The 19,082-nt window shown below is 44.3% G+C and overlaps 1 protein-coding gene and 1 long non-coding RNA gene across 3 annotated transcripts in view; one reads left to right on the top strand and one right to left on the bottom strand.

The window, feature by feature from the left end:
- Positions 1 to 19,082, bottom strand: part of OPCML (opioid binding protein/cell adhesion molecule like) — a 1,158,538-nt gene that overhangs the window by 597,987 nt on the left and 541,469 nt on the right. The gene's annotated exons all lie outside the window — the stretch shown is intronic.
- Positions 1 to 19,082, top strand: part of LOC129403399 (uncharacterized) — a 53,269-nt gene that overhangs the window by 32,613 nt on the left and 1,574 nt on the right. For both annotated transcript variants that reach the window (XR_008629180.1, XR_008629181.1), the window contains one exon: positions 14,152 to 14,357. This is a non-coding gene — a long non-coding RNA (uncharacterized LOC129403399). The remainder of the gene's footprint in view (positions 1 to 14,151; positions 14,358 to 19,082) is intronic.

Here is a 19,082-nt window from a genome sequence, read left to right as displayed (position 1 = left end):
CGTGTGGCTTCCTGAAGCTTCTACCTGTTTGCTTTGCCTTCTCTATAGATGGGCCGGGGACAAGAAGGATAGTCCAGCAGGGTAAGGCACTTGCCTTGAATACAGCCAACTTAAGTCTGATCCTCAGCACTACATATGCTATCCTCGAGTCTTGCCAGGAGTGATCCCTGAGCACAGAACTAGGAGTGAGCCTGAGTATTGCCAGGTGTCACCCCCAAACAAACAAAAACAAGAAACGTGCCACTAATTTTGCAACCTACAGAGAATACTGGTTTGCAATATGGGTTATTTTCTGCATCCAGAAGCTGGCCACACAGGTTGACTACCAACCAGGGATCAGTAGAAGAAATGGCCATGGCCAGGTCTCAAGCTGTTGTCCTTGATGAGCCGATGTGCCCTGCCACTTGTCAGTATGAAAAGCACCCACAGTTACTCATTCCCTGCTCAGCATCTCTTTGGGTGCATTTGTATTAAAGCCACCATTTGTCATGTAAAGTGGCTGTTGCAACCTAAAGAGAATCTGTCAGATGAGTTGGCATTTGGAAAGGGTGACATTTTCCTCTAATGTCCTTTTCCTCCATGTCCCTCTGCCCTCTTTCAAACTCTTGCAGCTGAGGTTATGGACAAGGAGCAGCCGTCTGACAAGTGTTTGCTCTGTTTGATGCCCGTGGAGAACAGAATCAGGATAAGGCCCTTCCTGGCCCCACATCTTTCAGGGGCCAAGGTAACCAGAGGTCGGTGCCCTTTGGGGCATGATTTTCTTAGCAGGAAAGAACACTGTTCCTGCTCATGAGCTCAGGGGCCAGAACACACAGGTGAAACCAAGTAGAAGAAGCAAAGTTATGTTCAGTCCCTTGAATCATCTCTCTGGCCCTTTGTTTTATTATTTTTGGGGGGTTATATTTAATGACCCATGGGAAAGGTACATGTGATATGGCAGATTGTGTATACAAGAACTGACTTCAGGAGTAATCATTAGAATAATTTACCCAAGCAACCCAGATGGAGAGGAGCTATTAGTGGAGGAGGAGAGAGCATCTCTGCCAGCAAGAGGGAGACTCAGAATGGGGAGAAGTTTCATTTGTGCCAGTGATCTCAACAGCTCCAGTGTCACAGGACAGTGTCCCACCGCCACGCTCCGCTCCGCCCCCTCCATCTCACACCCCACTCTCTCCTGCATCCAGTGCTCTCCCTCTCCTTCCTGCTACCTAGAACCCTGTTACTTCTTTGTCTTCATTGCTGAATCATCTCTCATCACCAATGTTAGACCCTTTGAGGACTTTGTATCAGGTCCCTTATCTTTGTACCTGTTGCTTTCATTGATGCCTGTGGCTTCAAGGGTTACATATATGATATCAGTTCACTCCTGAGGTTCTGGAGACTGCAACACACACACACACACATACACACTGCAGTTTTAGTATGGCTTGTGGGAATCACTCATTCATTCTCTCCACAGCACCTCCCACATGGCCCTGCATATTTTCTGTTGTGGTAATATGGAAGTGTTACTGCCACCTCAGACATAATGCAGCACACAGGGGATGACAAGCAACAGATAAGAGAAACACCACAGTAACAAGAAGTAACAAGAAGCAATCAAGGCTCACTCTGGAGAAAAATCAGTCAGGTAAGAGAGTAGTAAGGGGAGAAGTTCCACTTGAAGTCATGGGGATGTGGAAGTTCTCCATAGTACAGTGGTGTGGACCAGAAGCACAAATGAGCAGTGGGGAGACAGTAGAGGGTTTAAGGCACATGCTCACATACGCCCGAGCCGGGTTCAATCCCTGGCATCACAAGTTCACCTGAGTAGTTCGAGGTGTGGCCCTGGAGGCCCTAGTCCATGGACCTGGCATCCAGTGAATGGCCTGCTTGGCCAAGAATTGCCAATACCAGCCTCAGTCCCCTTGATAGTGGCCCATAGGATCCTGGACAAGACCTCAGTTGAGGTGAGGAAAATGACACTAAGATTAAAATAATTTCAGACAGAAAATTGTGGCCCATCAGCATGAGCACGTATCCCTCATGCATTCGGAAATATGATCTGAAGTGATCAAGGTACAAGGAGAGCGGAAGGTTGAATCCTGCTGTTTCCCCAGCACTGGCAACATTATTGTGTTTCATATCAAAGTAATATTGCAAAAAACAACATTGGACAAAGTGTCATTTCAAGGAGATGAGCATACTATGGACTCAAGATTTCAATCCACCTCGAGGTGGGGGTTGGACATAGTTCTCAGAGTCTGTGCTCAGGGGTCTCTCCTGGAAGTGTTTGGGGACCACCTATCATGCCAGGAATATGATGTGCTTGTGGGGTCAGCCGCAAGCAAGACAAGGCCCTTAATGCCTGTACTAGCCCTCCAGTCCCTTAAACATAACTTCTAATACATCCTGGAATCACTCAAGCTCCTTCACACTAGATATCAATTCGTGGCTCTAAGCAAGAAACCACACTTTTCCTACCCAATCCATAACTAAGCAATGTAAAATGTGTTTCTCTGAAAATCAGTTCTCTACACTACCTCATTCCCTGCTCCAGCAGCTGACTTCCATCCTCTCCCTCACTTCCCTTGCAGCAGTAACTGCCTCTACCACCTTGGGCCTCTCTTCCAGCTGGTAGAACTCCTCTGGTTTCCTTTGTTGGTTGGAAACTAACCCCCTCCTGCCCGGCTGACTCCTGAAACCCAAGAGCAAAGTTGCAAATTAATGATGGAGCCATAGCTACTATTGACCTCTGCCAAGAGACCAGTTTTCATCATTTCTCCTCTCAGGATAGAGTCTTTGGAGAGACAGTCTGCTAAGAAAGTTGGGATTGCGGGAAATAGCACGGGAGATTCCCAGCAGATCCGTCTGTAGCTGGTTAGTTGTTCTGCTCTTACAAGGGCTCAGCTGTTGGGTTGGGGCCTAAAGATTCTAATACTTCCTGGGAGTACTAGAAAGTGGGAAGGTGAGTCAGGCTGGTGGGATGGGGCAGGGTGGGGGGAAATATGCTCCTGTTCTGAATTCAGGATGTGCTAAGTCTCCATTCCTAGTCTTTTAGTGAAGCCATGTTTGTGGAAGAAAGTACCTTCTTCCATCCAGAATGTCGCCCAGAAAGAGTGAACTTAGTTGTTCCCAGTGCTGTGTGCTCTTGTGTGACCCCACATGTTTATTCTCTTCTTCGAGGCCAAGGAAGAGGTTAGTACATGCGATACGACAGCTCCAAATTCCCATCAGGTATTCAAGATGATTTGCAGAAGAACGGGATGATGATTTTATAATAGCTAATAGAGTTTCTGATTTAATGCAGCTGCTAGAAATTAGCAAGGACACCATTAAAAGCTTCCCAGTCACTTGTAATAACAGGGTAATAAATCATACCCAGCACTTTCTGGCATGTATGATTCTATTAACACTCTAAGAACAGGTTGGGATACTCTTTCTCAGTTTATTTTCATTTATTTATTAAATTATCCTTTAAAATTCAAGAGAGGGAGAAAGAGTTTTCACCTAGCTGCCAAATAAATGAAATGGAAGATGGTGTCTCCCTGGCATCCCTGCCTTCCGGGGAAGCAGGGAGAGAAGAGAAGTCACATGAGGTCGCCAGAGCATTTTGAGGATGGGGATTCTCTAGAGGAATGGTGTCCCATGTCACAGAAGCCTGGGGTTCATTTCTGGGGACCTCTGTCTCACTTGTTCTCCCACTTCCTGCCTGGGTGATGGTAAGCTTGTTTCTTGTTATTTTGGGGTGTTTGAAGAGAGGGGTGGACCACACCCAGCAGTCCTCAAGGCATACTCCAGATTGTGCTCTGGGGACCATATGGGGTGCCAAGGATGGAACCCAGGCAGCCAAGTGCAAGGCAAGTGTCTTCCCCTGCACTCTCTTCTATCCCCTGTTTCTCCATCTTAATGGACTTTTCTTCTCTCCTGTAGGATAATGAAGATGGTCATTTTGAGATGGTCAATGCTCCTTATTGCCTTCCTACAAAGGAGAGGATATATCTAATAAAATAATACATGTGAAAGTATTTTATAAATTTCCAGGCTCCATAAAGTTAGTTATTTCTATTTATGAAAGGATTTTTTTACTTTTGTTTTCCTTGTTGCAAACACTTCTTTAAAAATAAGAAGCACTGATTGCTAAGTTATTTAAAGCTGCCTGTTCTCCCAGCCCTAGGCGCTGAAGGAAGATCTCTCTCTTTCTCTCTCTCCCTCTCTTTCTCTGTTGGATCTCTTAACTGAATTCTCAACTGTGTCAATAACAACTAAATAAAACCCCCCAAATCCTCAGAATCTGGAGCAGGGCCAGCTCCTTCTAGATTTAGCTCCCAGATAGCTCTCTATTTATACTGCATTGCCCAAATCTCAAAAAAGCAGGTTTCGCACTCAGGAAACCATGCTCTCCTGTGCGGGTGGCTGGAATGTGTCATGTTCTTATAAATACACATCGACTGGACCCCTGTCCTCCAGCCCTCAAATTGAAAACTTAAAGAGCTATTTAGGGGCAACGGGGCCTACCCCACCCACCACAGCTAGCACACAGAATTGTACAGTGTACCAAGACAGGGGGTGGTAACTTGCCTGAGCCCTGGCTTGTTTTGACTGGAAACAGGCTCAGTAGATTTTATTCTGTCCAAAAATCTGGTATTTAGCAGCCAGATAGATGGTGCAACAAGTCAGACACTAACCTTGAACTTTGCCAATATAGGTTCAATCTCTGGCACTCTATATAGTCCCCTGAACACCTCCAGGAGTGATCCCTGAGTACAGAGCCAAAAGTAAGCTCTGAGCACTGCTGGATATATTCCAGAAAGTGGAGAAAGAGATGGGGCAGTGGCGACTAGTTCCTTGAGGCTGGAGCACGTAGAGCATTCCTTGTCTTACCTATATCTGACCCAGGTTCAGTCCCCAGCACCCCCATAAGGTCCCCTGACACCTGTCAGCAGTGATCCCTGGATGCAGAACCAGCAGTGGCCCTAAGCACTGCCGGATGTGCCCCCATACCACCCCCAAAATTAAAAGACTGAAATCTTGTGTTTTTTTTTTTTTTTTTGGTTTTTGGATCACACCCGGCGATGCACAGGGGTTACTCCTGGCTCTTCACTCAGGAATTACCCCTGGCGGTGCTCAGGGGACCATATGTGATGCTGGGAATCGAACCCGGGTCGGCCACGTGCAAAGCAAAAGCCCTACCCGCTGTGCTATTGCTCCAGCCCCAAGACTGAAATCTTTAAGCTCTAACTAAGTCAAGAACCACACAAGGTTTACAAAAGCAGCAGCAGCCTGATCAGAATTTGGTTTCAAAGTGCCCCTAGAGACTCGAGGAGTGATGGTAGCAGGAAGATGAGTGAAAGGACCGAGCCTTGGAGAAGGCTGCGAAGTGACGAGGGCTTGAACATGCCATGTGTGGGGGCTCAGCAACGCGTGAAGGAGCTGCTTCTTTTTGAAGCTGTTTCCCCAAATGTCCCCTTAAAATCGGCTCAATTGTCCCTGAGGTTCCCTAGAGGTGAGTCCCTCCTGCTAAGGAGGCATGAAAGAAAGATATTTCTGGGTTCTGGCAGGCCAGACCTTGTAATTCAGGAGATATTCAAGGTCAAGGAAAAGGGCCAGGTCCTGAGCTGTTCTTCAGCTGCCAGCTCTCCTTTTTTTTTTTGGCTTTTTGGCTTTTTGGGTCATCCTTAGCAATTCTCAGGGGTTCCTCCTGGCTTTGCACTCTGAATTACTACTTAAGGTGCTCAGGGGGACACATCAGACGCCGGGGATCAAACCCTGTGCAAGGCAAATGCGCTCTGTACTAGTGTTCCAGCCCCTGCCTGCTCTCCTGAGCTTCAGATCTCATCCTCTGCCAATGACTCTGAATTTCAGAATGGAATCTCTGCTGCTTTCTCCTCTCCATTGGGATCGCAAGCATATATCTCCTATGTACCATGTCCTGAATCAGCTCCTATTTTTCTCATATGGGAGTTTCAGGATCCACATCCCACCTCCTAGTAATTATCAATTCCATGTTTTTAGAGGTGGAGGTTAAAAAGTTTAACATCATCCTCAACTCCTATTCTCTTACCTCTCACATGCAATCCATGAGTAAATCTTGCCAGGTCTACCTTCAAGGTACCTTAGTGTTCAAGAGAGAGAATACCAGGGCTCAGGACTCACTTTGCTTGACTTGAACCCCTATTCAATCCCTGGCACCATACATAGTCCCCTGAACACCACCATGGATCACTTCTGAGCACAGAGCCAGGGATAGCCCATGAGCACTGGTGGGTATGGTCTCTACCCTCTCCCTCCCAAATACCTGTTATTGCTTTCTGTAAGTCTCTCCTCTTCTATAACACCAATTCACTCTCAACTTTCTTTGCTCTTCAGGGGGTCACAAAGATACCCCTGGATGGTCCTCTGGTCCTGCTCTGTCAAGAGGAGGAGGAGAAGGAGGAGGAATTGTCCATCTAAACTGCATCAGATTATGTTCTTCCATCCCCAGACCCATCCAACTCTGGGTACAGGCTTGCGAGGTTTGCTCTTCACCCGTACAATCCTCCTCCTAGTATGCAATGTCAGTCCAGGCACACATCTTTCTTGGTCTTTAGCCACCACCACACACATGCTTGTCTTGAGACTAGTGAGACTGCAGTTCATCTTCACGAGCTGTTTCTCCTCTTCTGCTCAGCATCTTCAGGCCTGGCACTGCCCTAAGGTCTCAGTGTTGGCATCTGATCCATTAGTTCTCCCTTGCCTGCCTTCCAGTCTGATGGTCTCTAGTGTGTGATGATATCCAATACAGATGTTGGCCTTTCTGCATCCATGAATGGATGCATGTATTGCTTATTCCATTAGAACAAAATTGGACTTACTTTGGCCAGCACTTGAGAAAATGTTAGAGCTAGAATTGTAGGTTTGGGGGACATTGGATGGTTACCTTTGATGGCAGGGCAGGGAAGACGTGTCGAGGACTTTGGAAAAGCTTTTTTTTCTTTTTCATTGAGTCATATTGAGATACACAGTTACAAAGCTGTTCGTGATTGGGTTTCAGTTATACAATGATCCAACACCCATCCCTCCACCAGTGTCCATTTCCCATCACCAATGACCCTGCTTTCCCTCCCACCACCCCCCTTCTCCCAGCTTGCCTGTATGGCTTTATGACTGGCACTTTCCTTCTCTCTCTCTCTCTATTTCTCTTTGTCTCTTTCCCTCTGTTTCTGTCTCTCTGCCTCTGTCTCTCTCTGTTTTTCTCTGTCTCTCTGTCTCTTTCTCTCCTTTGAAAAAGCTTTGAGAAGAGAAATTAGCATTGAGGAGAAGAGGAAAGGAAGAAATGGCAATGGAGAAGGAGAGGGTATAATAAAGGTAGGAGTTGCTCACAGGGAATGAAGAAAAAGTGAGGACTGTTTAGAGGAGGAATTCTACCACTTCTTTTTTTTTAATTCTACCACTTCTTAAAGACCCTAAAGAAGCTCAGAAAGAGAGAAAAGTTAAATGTGGGAGCTGGGATCTGAACCTTGGGAAGATGGGGAGTCTTTAACCATGAGTCTGGACTTGGGGGTGATGTTGGGAAACTGAAAATCAGTTCAGCTGAGTAGGAAAGGAAACAGACACAGCACAGCGCCTTGGAACATGAATCCAGTTGAAGATCCATGGCGGGAACTCAGAGCCCCAAAGTCTCTCAGCTTTGTGACCTTGGCACGGGAACAGAGAGAGGCAGGAGGTGTTTGCTCCATAGGCTAATGTGTCACAGAACTATGGATCACACACCATGTGATCCAGAAATATGAAAAGAAAGCCAGAGTGGAAGATCTTACCGTGATAAATATAAACAAGAAACTTGACATGCAGTATCGGCAAGAAACTCCCCTCACTTTTAAAATTACTAGTTTATATTAAATCCCTGCAAGTAGGATTAAAGAAAAGTTTGGCATTTTAAAATATTATTAAAAATAGCCTATTAATAAGAGTCTGGCATCTTTAATCCTGTTCAACTGAAAATTACTTGTTTCTCTTAGAACTATTTTAGTTCTAGGAGTGGGAATCAAGCAGGATATTTTTTACTTGTTCTAAGGATTATTTTCTTACCCAGCCAAACAAAACTCAGGCCCTGTGGGCTTATTATTGGTAAGTACCTTCTAATGAAGTGTTAGCCAGGAATGCACTTAAAGTGCCTTTAGCAAATTTAATTTTTTAAGTGAGTAATAGAGTTAGAAAATTGACTCTAAAGCATGTCTGTTTCCATCTGTTTGTCTTGGTGGTATCTGGGCCATCCTTATCAATTCATAGGCAAGATAATTGCTGAGGATAATTTGGTAAATGTCACCTTATCACACTGTCTGTCTATCTGTCTATCTATCTATCTATCTATCTATCTATCTATCTATCTATCTATCTATCTATCAAATGGGTTTAGGGTTCCCCCTTTAAGTGATCCTGGCCCCATGAACAAGAAAGAAATGTTTCCTATGAACTTGGATCTATGTGGTGACTTGTGAATTTCAGAATGTTTAGACATTGGTTGATGCCCTGTCCAAAGCCGGGTACCAGGGGAGATAGAAGAACTGGAAAAGGGCAGGAGAAATAGCTTATCAAGCTGAACACACATTAGATACAGAAGGCCTGGCTCGATTTCTGGCATGATGTAGTTCCCAAGCACTACCAGGAGTGACCCCTGAACACAGATCCAGGAAAATTTTTCCAAGCATCCCAGGATATGACACAGCCCCTCAAAAAATCTATAAAAACTACTACTATTTAAAGAACATTCTACTCTGGTTAAGGGAGTTGTGTTCTGTAAGCACAATGGAATACTACACAGTCACAGGAAAAGATGAAATCACAAAGTATGCATTTCAGTGCTACATGGATAGAACTGGAGAGTGTCTTCACCCTTCAGCTGAATGAATAAGTCAGAGGGAGAAGGACAGATTCCGATGACCTCACTCCTCTGTGGCATGTAGGGAAACAAAACAAGGCAATTGCCAACATCAAACAATACCCTGAATTATGGAACTGAGAATACCAGGAAAGGGGGCAGGAAGTGCTGGAGGGGAATGATGAGGTGACCTGAACCTAACATAAGGACGTTGGTGAAGATCTTGGGCACTTTGATGGTGGTGAAGGAGCAATAACATTGCACATCAATAAGAGAAGGGGCCAGAGGGCACCTGTCTTGCAGACGCTGACCCAGCTTGAATCCCCGGCACTGCATATAGTCCCCTGAATACTACCAGGAGTGATCTTTGAGTGCAGATCCAGCAGTAGGCCCTGAGCACTGCTGGGTGTGGCCCCCAAACAAACAAAACAAAGGACCAAAACTGTAATCACTATTTTAGCCATGTACCCAAACCTGTAAATATGAGAATAAAAGATAGTTTGGAGAGATGAAACAGTGGGCAGGGCTCATGGCCATCCTGGGTTTGATCCACGGTATTCCATGGGGTTCTCTGAGTCCTACTAGAAATGATCCCTGAACACTGAGCCAGGAGAATCCCTAAGCCTAGCCAGTGTGGCCTCAAAAAAGCAAAAATAGAGGAAGAAAAGACTATTGCTCCTCAATGCCACCATGCACATAGCCACTGTGCAGAGGAATAGTTAGATAGTCTCGAGGCCAGGTGGCATCTGTGGCTGTGGCCAAGCCAAGATAGTGAAGAGGAGCCCAGGTGACCAGGCCTGTCTGGATTGGGGCTGCATGAATATCTAGAGGACACTAGATTCATACGTGCTTACTATAACTGAGATACGGGTCCCATGAAGAAGCAAGTTGGGTGAGTCAGGACACCCAACTTTGTTCTCTCCCCATATCTACGGGCTCAGACATTGCTCCTTTCTCCACCTCTGTCGAGACCAAGGCAGGAGGCATTGCCTGGTTATCTCTCTTGTGCACAGCTTACAGGCAATAAAGGTGGTGTGAATCTCTTTGGGCCTCATGTTCACTTCTATTATGCCAAGAGTCAGCAATCCTTGGGACCTATAACATTACAACCAGCTAATGCTCTTCTGAGACACATCCTTGATTTGATAGCTCTGATTTAGACTTTTAGACATGTCTACTACTACTCTATTACACTTTGCCCTATTTCAGACAACCTCCATGACTGCTGTTTCTCAAGCTAGCCTGCAGTTTCCTCTGCCTCTCTGCTCATATCCCTCCAGCCCCTCTCTCTGCTAACACAGGGGGTTTTATTCCTAACTCTGTCGGCCCTGTGAACTTTCACATTTTCCCCCAATGTGTGCACACACTCACCCTCAGAAGCCCATCTGTCTTCCTCACTCCCTTGATCTACTTATATTGTGGATATCTGAGTGATCATTTCATTCATAACATTGGAGACTGCAGTTTCTATAGAATCAAATGGGACTTATCTATCCTGTGATCCTCATAACCCATTTAAAGTAGAAATGAGTAGAGTAAGAGAGAAGAAAAGACCTGAGAAACAAATGTGTTCATTCATGACCTAGAAGGGCAGAGTGTAAAGAGTAGGTAAGGTATAGCGTATGGGAGGGTGAAGTGTAAATAATAGGTAGGGTGCAGGCAGTAGGTAGGATATAAAAACAACCATGAATACAAGGAGAGAAGGTTGGGGAAGGTAGAGTGGGTAGTGTGCTTGCCTTGCAGGCAGCCGACCCAGGTTTGATTCCCCAACACTGCTTATGGTTCTCTAATGCTTACCAGAAGCAATCTCTGAGCACAGACCAAGAGTAAGTCCTGAAAACTACCGGGTGTCACACAAAACCCAAGAAGATTGGATCTTTGGACAAGTCACTTTGACCACTCAGTTCATCCTCCAAACTACCAGGTTCTGGACTTTTGTTGATCTCCACAGCCACGACCAATTCTATAATTCTGTTCCTGACATTTGTGGACAGAAAGTGCAAAGCTAGCTTTGATCCCCCTTTTCGACTCCAATGCTCCCCTTTATTAGTATGTTCTTCATTTCTAAGAGAGTTCACTCCAACGAGCCTTGGACCAAGAAGGCTAACCCAGGCTGGGATGAACAGAGTTGTGTGGGCCCAGGGACCTTTGTAACTCTCATAGCTGAGTCATCTTCACAGCCTGACTAAAGAGGGCTGTGGCTTATCTTGAATAAAAATTTCAGGTCTCCAGTGGGTGCACTCCTTGCCCAATTGTGATGGCTTTTCTGGGGTAACTGCTCTCTTATTTCTCAACAGTGCCGGAGATCAGCTTGGTACTTAAATCACCTGGGGTGAAGGGCACACACCCTTCCAAATTCAAATGTGGTTCTCTCCAGAGTCCCTCCATTTTCCAAGTCTCTGTGGCAGCGACTGCTAAGGGACCTTCCCCAAGAAGGCCAGCAAAGGGACTCACAGATCTGGGAACTAGACAGAACCAGGTTCCGAACCAAGCACAAGGTTGGCCAGATGCTTTGTGCTGTAGGTCCAAGCCTGGTGCTGGTATCATGGAGTTTTCATTTGATGTGTTTGAGAAATGACGTTTTCTCAAGGCACAGCAAAGCACTGGCCATGGCATGGGAACACTCAGCAGGACATAGGACACTGCCCAGGGTCTGTGGTGCTTAGACTCTGGCCAGCCACGTGCCCCTGGCCTTGGTTGTATCCAGTGCCCTAACCATACATGTGCCTGTCCACTCACCGTGTTCTACCGTGCAGTGCAGGGCTCAGGAGTCACTTTGCTTTCACTCCACCCCAGTCCATAGCTGCACAGCTCAAGTAAGGCTCCCGTAGTCTCCCTGGTCTCCTCAACAAAGTTCTTTCCATTAAATGCTTCACCAAATACTCTATCTACATACATATAACACACATATACACATATAATATACATATAGACACAAGCATATATATGCATACATATGTATGTATGTTTGTACATTTTCAAGACAAAAATATCAGCCCCTCTTGCCCACACATGGTACTCTAATTCCACACGCGAAGCCAATTATGTTGATTGCCTGTTACTTTGCTAACCTTAAACTTGAGGGAAAACAAAGAAAGAGATAAAGGGGGTGCTAAGTAATTCTCTTCCCAGTAAGTACTACTATGCTGTCACACTTCCTGGGTTCTAATCCATTGATACAGAATTGTCTGAGGTTGACTGGAGAGTAATGGGTTTCCAGAGCGACCCAGAATCTCCCCTAGGCTACAGGTAGCAGAGGCCTGGAGTAAAGTGCCACTCAATTCTAGTGTGTATTGGGGGTGATGGCGGTCAAAGGCAGAACATAAGAAAATATGCCCTAGTGCAGACTCTGGTGTGATACACAGAATGTCCGGCTGCGATTTAGACCTGGACTAACCTGGCATGGCCTGAGAGCTGCGCTGTGTTGAGCACGAGGGGCTTCTCAGAAAGGAGCCTCAGTCAGAGCGAGTCTCTTGTCATTAATTCTCTATGATGAGATTTGGAGGGAATAAAATCCAGGACTCTATACCCAAATAAATTATTTGAATATGGAAATCACAAAGATAATTCAACTCATAATGGTCCTGGATATATGTCTTTTGAAAGACTTTCTCCTACTGAATGAAAACAAAATATTTAGTTTTTGGGTTTTAGTTTAGAATTTGGAATTTCCAGCACAAGAATGGATAGTAGGGAGTTAACAATGACCAAGGAAAAAGAAAGTCCCGTAAACTAAAGTAGAAAATTCCCAATGGAATCACATAACCCTCTAGAGGGAAATTAAAATCTACTGGCAATGCAAAAAGACTTTCAATAATGAGTCTTGTAAAATTTGAACCTCTTAAGCTCTGTGTAATGAGTAGTTGTATAGGTCACCCAAACTGGCATCCTGGAAGTAATGAGCCCTAAATGAGCCAGGGAGACTGCACAAATAAGAAAGAAGAGCTCGGGATTTTCAAGCAAGTTTGTTGCTCCACCTTCTCTGAGCAATTGTGTCATCCATCCACACTCACATTCATCCATGCTCTTGCTCATCCATTTATTCTCTTCACATTTTATACCAGCTCACAGGCTAAGCTGGTAAGGAAACCATGATGAACAAGAACTGACTCCTGTCCTCTGGGAATTATCTGTCCTGGGTAGACTGCTGAGGTAATATGAAGTGATAGCACACTGGGCTGCTGATGGAGAGAAAATTAGAGAGTTAACGGTTTTTGTGGAGGAGATGGAAGATGGAATGCATCGAGGAAAGAACTTCTGAATACCCCCAAGTAACATATTGGGAGGCAGTTCTTAAGGTGGTAAAAACAGAAATAAAGCAAACTCCTGTGTATCTGGAAAGACACATATTTCCCTGTAGACAGAACAGAGAGAAGCAGCGGGTGAAAGTGGGTTGGCTGCCTGATGGATGGGGAGGTTTTGGAGTCTCCTGTGCTAGACAGAGAGTTTGGGTCAACTTTGAATGCCAGGTTGAAGAACTAAGAGTTGTAGCTTAGCAGTAGCCTTGCATTGCTGTGGATATGATCTTGGCATTTCAAAATAAATAAAAATTTAAAAAAGCATGATCTGAAATTCAGGTTAAACTGTCAAGAGATTTAGAAGTAAATTGGGGACAATATAATCTAGTTTTTTGACTATGGTAAGCCACAGTTTGTAGTATGAATCATCAGAGGCACAAGTAGAGACCAAGATGGAATGGAGGTAGGGGGAAATTAAGGAGTTAAAAGAGGCCAGAGTGATAGTACAGTAGATAGGGTGTTTGCCTTGCATGAAGCAGACCCACGTCCCACCCCTGGCATCCCATAGGGTTCCCTGAGCACCTCCAGGAGTGATGTCTGAGTGGAGAGCCAGGAGTAACCCCTGTGCATGCTGGTTGTGGCCCCAAAATTACAAAACTAAATGAATAAAATAAAAACAGATGAACACATTATTAATGTAAGAATTAGGAAAGACTGTCACTGTCACTGTCATCCCATTGCTCATCGATTTGTTTGAGTGGGCACCAGTAATGTCTCTCATTGTGAGACTTATTGTTACTGTTTTTGGCATATCCAGTACACCATGGGTAGCTTGCCAGGCTCTGCTGTGTGGGCGCGACACTCTTGGTAGCTTGCTGGGCTCCCTGAGAGGGTTGAAGGAATCGAACACGGGTCGGCCTCGTGAAAGGCGAATGCCCTACCACTGTGCTATCGCTCCAGCCCAGGAAATACTAAATATTAATTTTAAAAGTCAGTTGAAAAACTTAGATAAGATGATAAATTTGAATTTTCCATATGAATAATAAAGTGTTACAAGTTTCTTATGTCTAACAGGTTTGAATTGGAGAATTTTCTATCAGTTGGTCCAAGAATTGAAGCAAAGAGATGTCACCCCCTGGCACTGAAATGCTCCCATCTTCCACTGTGTCAGGAAAAGGAGGAGAAGGGAAAAGGAGCAAGAGAACCAGGAAACTGGAGACCAGAGGACAGTGCTCAGAGTTCCAGTGAGAAGCCATGTTCATCATGTTCTCAGTGGTCAGGTTTGTGTTCACTGTTCCTTCTAGTTTAACCTCAGGGTAAAATGGCAGTTTTATTAATATTAATACACTTGCTTAAAGTGCTAATTTACTCCATCATTTTCCTAATTAGCTCTATTGAATTGTGCGACTCATCTGCATGAATAATGAATCCATATAAGCCTTTTCCAGTGTCGGCCTCATCTCTGCAAGGGAGTACAGAAAGCAAGGCAGAGCCATCTGTAATCCTTTGATCATTCTGGAGAAAAATTGTCTGCCTTCTGAGAAGACAGGGAGGCATCAAGAAGGTCTATTAATTGTGTATAGACATAGGGAGGACTGCTCCGCCTTTCTTTTAGAAAAAATAAAATGGACACATTGCTTTAGGTTTTACCAGCTCTGCCACTTCCGCCTGAAATGGAGTAATGAGTGGAGCTTTCTCGCTGGTTGTAACACAATTTTATTCTCTCCCTTAGTGTGGCAGGAGAGAAGATTAAAGGCAATGAGGTGAGGTCAAGAAAAGTGGATTTATTTGATCAAAGAATCAAAGAACTGCATGCTTTCTTTATTCTCTGGACTAATTATCTCAATTGGATTGATAGGGGAGCAATTCGTGAAACTGACAAAAGTGAATGTCAGGCATATTTAAAGGACTCTAAACAGTCAGTCTATATGACAAGCTGAGCAGCCCTTACAGAAAACATGGGCTAAATAAACAGATAGACCTGGTGGAGAGGAAGAAACACATGGGAACAGATGCTCTAAAGACCAAAAGACAAAGCTGTAATTACATGGCATTTTATACAGAATCAATTGGATCAATTGGCTAACATTAGAACATATGATCTTACTAAGTATTGGAGAAGATGGGATTTCCCGAGAACTTTAAGCATCAACCATATGCAGATATACACTGGCATACTTTTGTGAGCATTTGGAGATAGAATCTGTATTTATACATTCCCAGTCCTTGTATTCCCCAAATTTTACTCTTCATTATACATGTTTAACATTGTCCATAACAGGAAAAGTTTATGGATTCATTTAATACCCACAGAAAAAAAGTGGGCAATTGGGCAATGGGGGTAGGCAGGAGACATAGTCACAAATAAGAATACTATACAGTGAAGCAAATGAAGCACAGCAAAAAAGTACAGCAGGACCAAAGAGATAAGCAGTAGGATGCCTTTCCAGAATGCAGTCAACTTGGTTAAATCCCAGTATCATGTGTAAGTCCCTTGAGTATCCCCAGGAGTGGCCCTGAACACAGACTGGAGTAAGCACTAAGCATAGTCAAGCATAGTCAGATATGGCTTACCACCTACTATCCCCACCCCACCCCAAATCACCACAAAAGCATGGATGATCTTTAAAACATGAGAAGGGAAGCTAAGGAAATCGTGCAAATAGCAGAACATGCACCCAGTAGGCATGAGGTTCTGGCTTTGCTCCCATCCCCCTGAGCATTTCAACCCACAGCCCTGGCAGTCTCTCGGTGGGTGTGATCCTTATTGAAAAACATGTTGAAAGACAGAACAATAGCTCAATGCCTTCTCTTCAAAGGGCCCCTGGTTCAATCCCTGACAATACACGGTTCCCTAAGCACTATAAGAAATGACCCCCATAAACGGACTAGGAGGACAGTCAATGGTTGGAAGTTTGCTACAAGAGTGTGTGGGGTGAAGAACACAGGTAAGGGGTATACCTGATAACCTATCATTATCTGTATTGCAAGCCATAAGGTTCAAAAAGAAAGAGAGAGGAAAGAGAGAGAGTGAGAAGGTAAGAGAGAGAGAGAGAGAGAGAGAGAGAGAGAGAGAGAGAGAGAGAGAAAGGTGCCTGCCGTAGTGTCAGGTGGTGGGACAGGGTGGAGGGCAGGAGGGAAACGGGGACCATTGATGGTGGGAAATGTGCACTGGTGAGGGGATGGGTGCTGGAATATTATATGACTGAAATCCAATCATGAGCAACTTACTAAATTTGTATATCACTGATTCAATTGAAAAATAAATTTTAAAAAGTGATCCCAAGTACTGCTAGTTGTGCCCCCCAAACACAAGAGCAACAAAACAAAAAGCACAAGAAGAGAAAAATCCTGCAAATTACACATGTTATACTGCATGCTCTCTTTATTAAGATGAAAAACTGTGAATAAAAATAAAATAAGCTCACACTGATGCAAAGAGGTGATATGAGACTAAAAGCATGAGATGAACACAAAACATGGACGATAGTTGCTTTGGAATTGTGAAGTTGGTAGGAGGAAGGAGATTGACAAAGATCTCAGTGTTAGGTGTTTGGGAAGGATTGTAGATATGCTTGCTTATTTTACTATTGTGTACATGATAGAATAGTCACTTGCAACCCTTGTTCCAGGGAGTGTGTTCTGGACTAACAGTTGCAAATAATTCAATTTTGTACCCAAGTTTTATTTAGAAGGAAAGAAAAACCCAAAAAAAGTCTTTCTTACCCATATCATTGATTCTTATATTGGGGCATTGGGGATGGGCAGCACCTAGCAGTGTTTGGGGATTACGACTGGCTGTGCTTGGAGGACCATATGTCGTGCCAGGAATGATCCCAGGTCAACTACCTGCAAGGCAAGTTATGTATCTGCTCTACTACCTCTCTGGCCCAATATTGCTCCTTTTTCTTTTTCTTATCTTGGATTTTGAGTCACACCCAGTGGTGTTCAGAGCTTATTCCTGGCTCTGTCCCCAGAGAACAATCCTGGCAGGCTCTGGAGACCATATAGAGTGCTGGGGATTGAACCTAAGTTGAGTGTGTGTAAGGCAAGTGCCCGCTTTACTACTTCTGGCCTGATATGATTTTTAAAGAAAAAGAATATCCTTCCACTTTACCGTTCATTTAGGGAGCTTCCCTACAAAAGCATTTGTGTGAACATCCAAAAGGCCAAAGGAGTAATTGTAGGAAAGGTTTGGATGGATTAGAGTGAGTGAGATTTGCAGAATCATTCGAGGTGGGCACAAAAAGGGATTGTCCTAAGGTGGGGAGACAGCAGCAGGTGAAGGAAACAGCTTAGGTCTGAAGGTCAGCAGATAAGACACAGGATTCCACTGCTGACTCAGAATGAAAGGCATGACTCTGAGGTGGATGGGTAAAGGGGTATAGAGTCTTGACTTTTACTGACCAGAGTCATGGTTTCATGGTTTTCTCTTGCAGTTCTAGTCTCAGGAATCTCTTGTCATTGCAACTCCATAGAGAATACAGAGATTTGTCATCAGGGCTAACAGCTTTATACCAGAATTGCACCTTCCTGTGGATCTCACAACCACCTCACTAGGAGGGAAAGTATCCTGTTTTCTTAGCATCTCACCAGGTTTGGGAAGATTTTACATTGGCCACCTAGAAAGGAGAATCCAAGTCAAAGATCTTCAGATTGGACAGATGGCTATTATCCTTTCTGAGATGTCATCTGGAAGGAAGGAAGGAAGGAAGGAAGGAAGGAAGGAAGGAAGGAAGGAAGGAAGGAAGGAAGGAAGGAAGGAAGGAAGGAAGGAAGGAGGGAGGGAGGGAGAGAGGGAGCGGGAGGGGAGGGGAGGGGAGGAGATAGGACACTCAGACTAGGGCTTGCTGTATGCATATGTCCATGTTGATCACATTTGGGGGTTTTTGGGGGCGGGGATTTATACCTAGCTGTGCTTAGGGTTTACTCCTGGGCTGTGTTCAGGAATCACTCCAAGTATTACTCAGGGAACCATATGGGATGCTGGCAGTCAAACCTGGGTCAGCCATGTGCAAGGCAAGTACCCTACCCACTGTGTTATCTCTTCACCCAGATGCATCACAATCTTGACCTCCTTCACTTTCCCTGGGGAGTCAGAAGTTGTCGTCTCACTTGGAGAGCATACAAAATGGAAATGCCAGAGGCTTTAAAGGGCTTAGAACATGTGACTCAATCTCTCTCAAACTCTGTATGCATAAAAATATAGAGTGGAATAGTCATTATTCACGTGGAGTTCTGGGGGAAGGATGGGATGAGCAACTTGATGTATAGACTGTGGGAGGAAGCCAATTGATTACACAAAGTTTACAAGTGGTGGCAATATGGCTCCCTTTTAGCGGAGACACAAAGCTAATAAAGCAGACAGGTTAGACTTAACCAGTTAAGGGTCAACCATCGACAGCCCAATTTGAAGACCCAGTGCCCAGTACCTCCACAAGAAAAAGGTTCACTGTTAGTTCTCCATCAGTACCCTTTTTTCCACCCACAGGAGCATCTCAGAAAACTGCTCTCTACTACATGGATATTATTAGAACCACAAAGTAGAAAATCTTTTGATGAGCAAAAGATGACATCCATTTTCATTCTGCATCTGCTTTAAAGAGTAGGAGTGAAGTTTGATTATCAGTGACATTTTCTCCAAGGAAAGATTGCCTGGATCATATTTGTATTCATTTTCATAAATGCAATATACGAGCCACTAATAGAACAAAATCTACTAATTAAGTTTCATTCAATAATGTGGGTTTCACCTTTGCTTAGCTGTGTCCTTGTAGGTTTCTACCAGGAGAGTGAAAATAATGTCTTATTTAGCTTATAAATGGTGCTTATCATTAAATTTGAAATGTTAACAAGCATCAATGAGTCCAGAGTGACAGCATAGTAAATAATTTCAAAATCTCTGTTGTAGACCCAGTTTTGCTTAATTTAATTAAATTTAATTTTTTATTAAAAATTAAACATATGGAAGCATGCCTTGCTGCCATGGCAGCCTAGCTATTCAC

Source organism: Sorex araneus, chromosome 3 (genome assembly GCF_027595985.1).
Source record: "Sorex araneus isolate mSorAra2 chromosome 3, mSorAra2.pri, whole genome shotgun sequence".
Classification (NCBI taxonomy): domain Eukaryota; kingdom Metazoa; phylum Chordata; class Mammalia; order Eulipotyphla; family Soricidae; genus Sorex; species Sorex araneus.
Note: the sequence above shows the minus strand (reverse complement) of the source record. Positions and strands in the feature narration are given on the sequence as shown.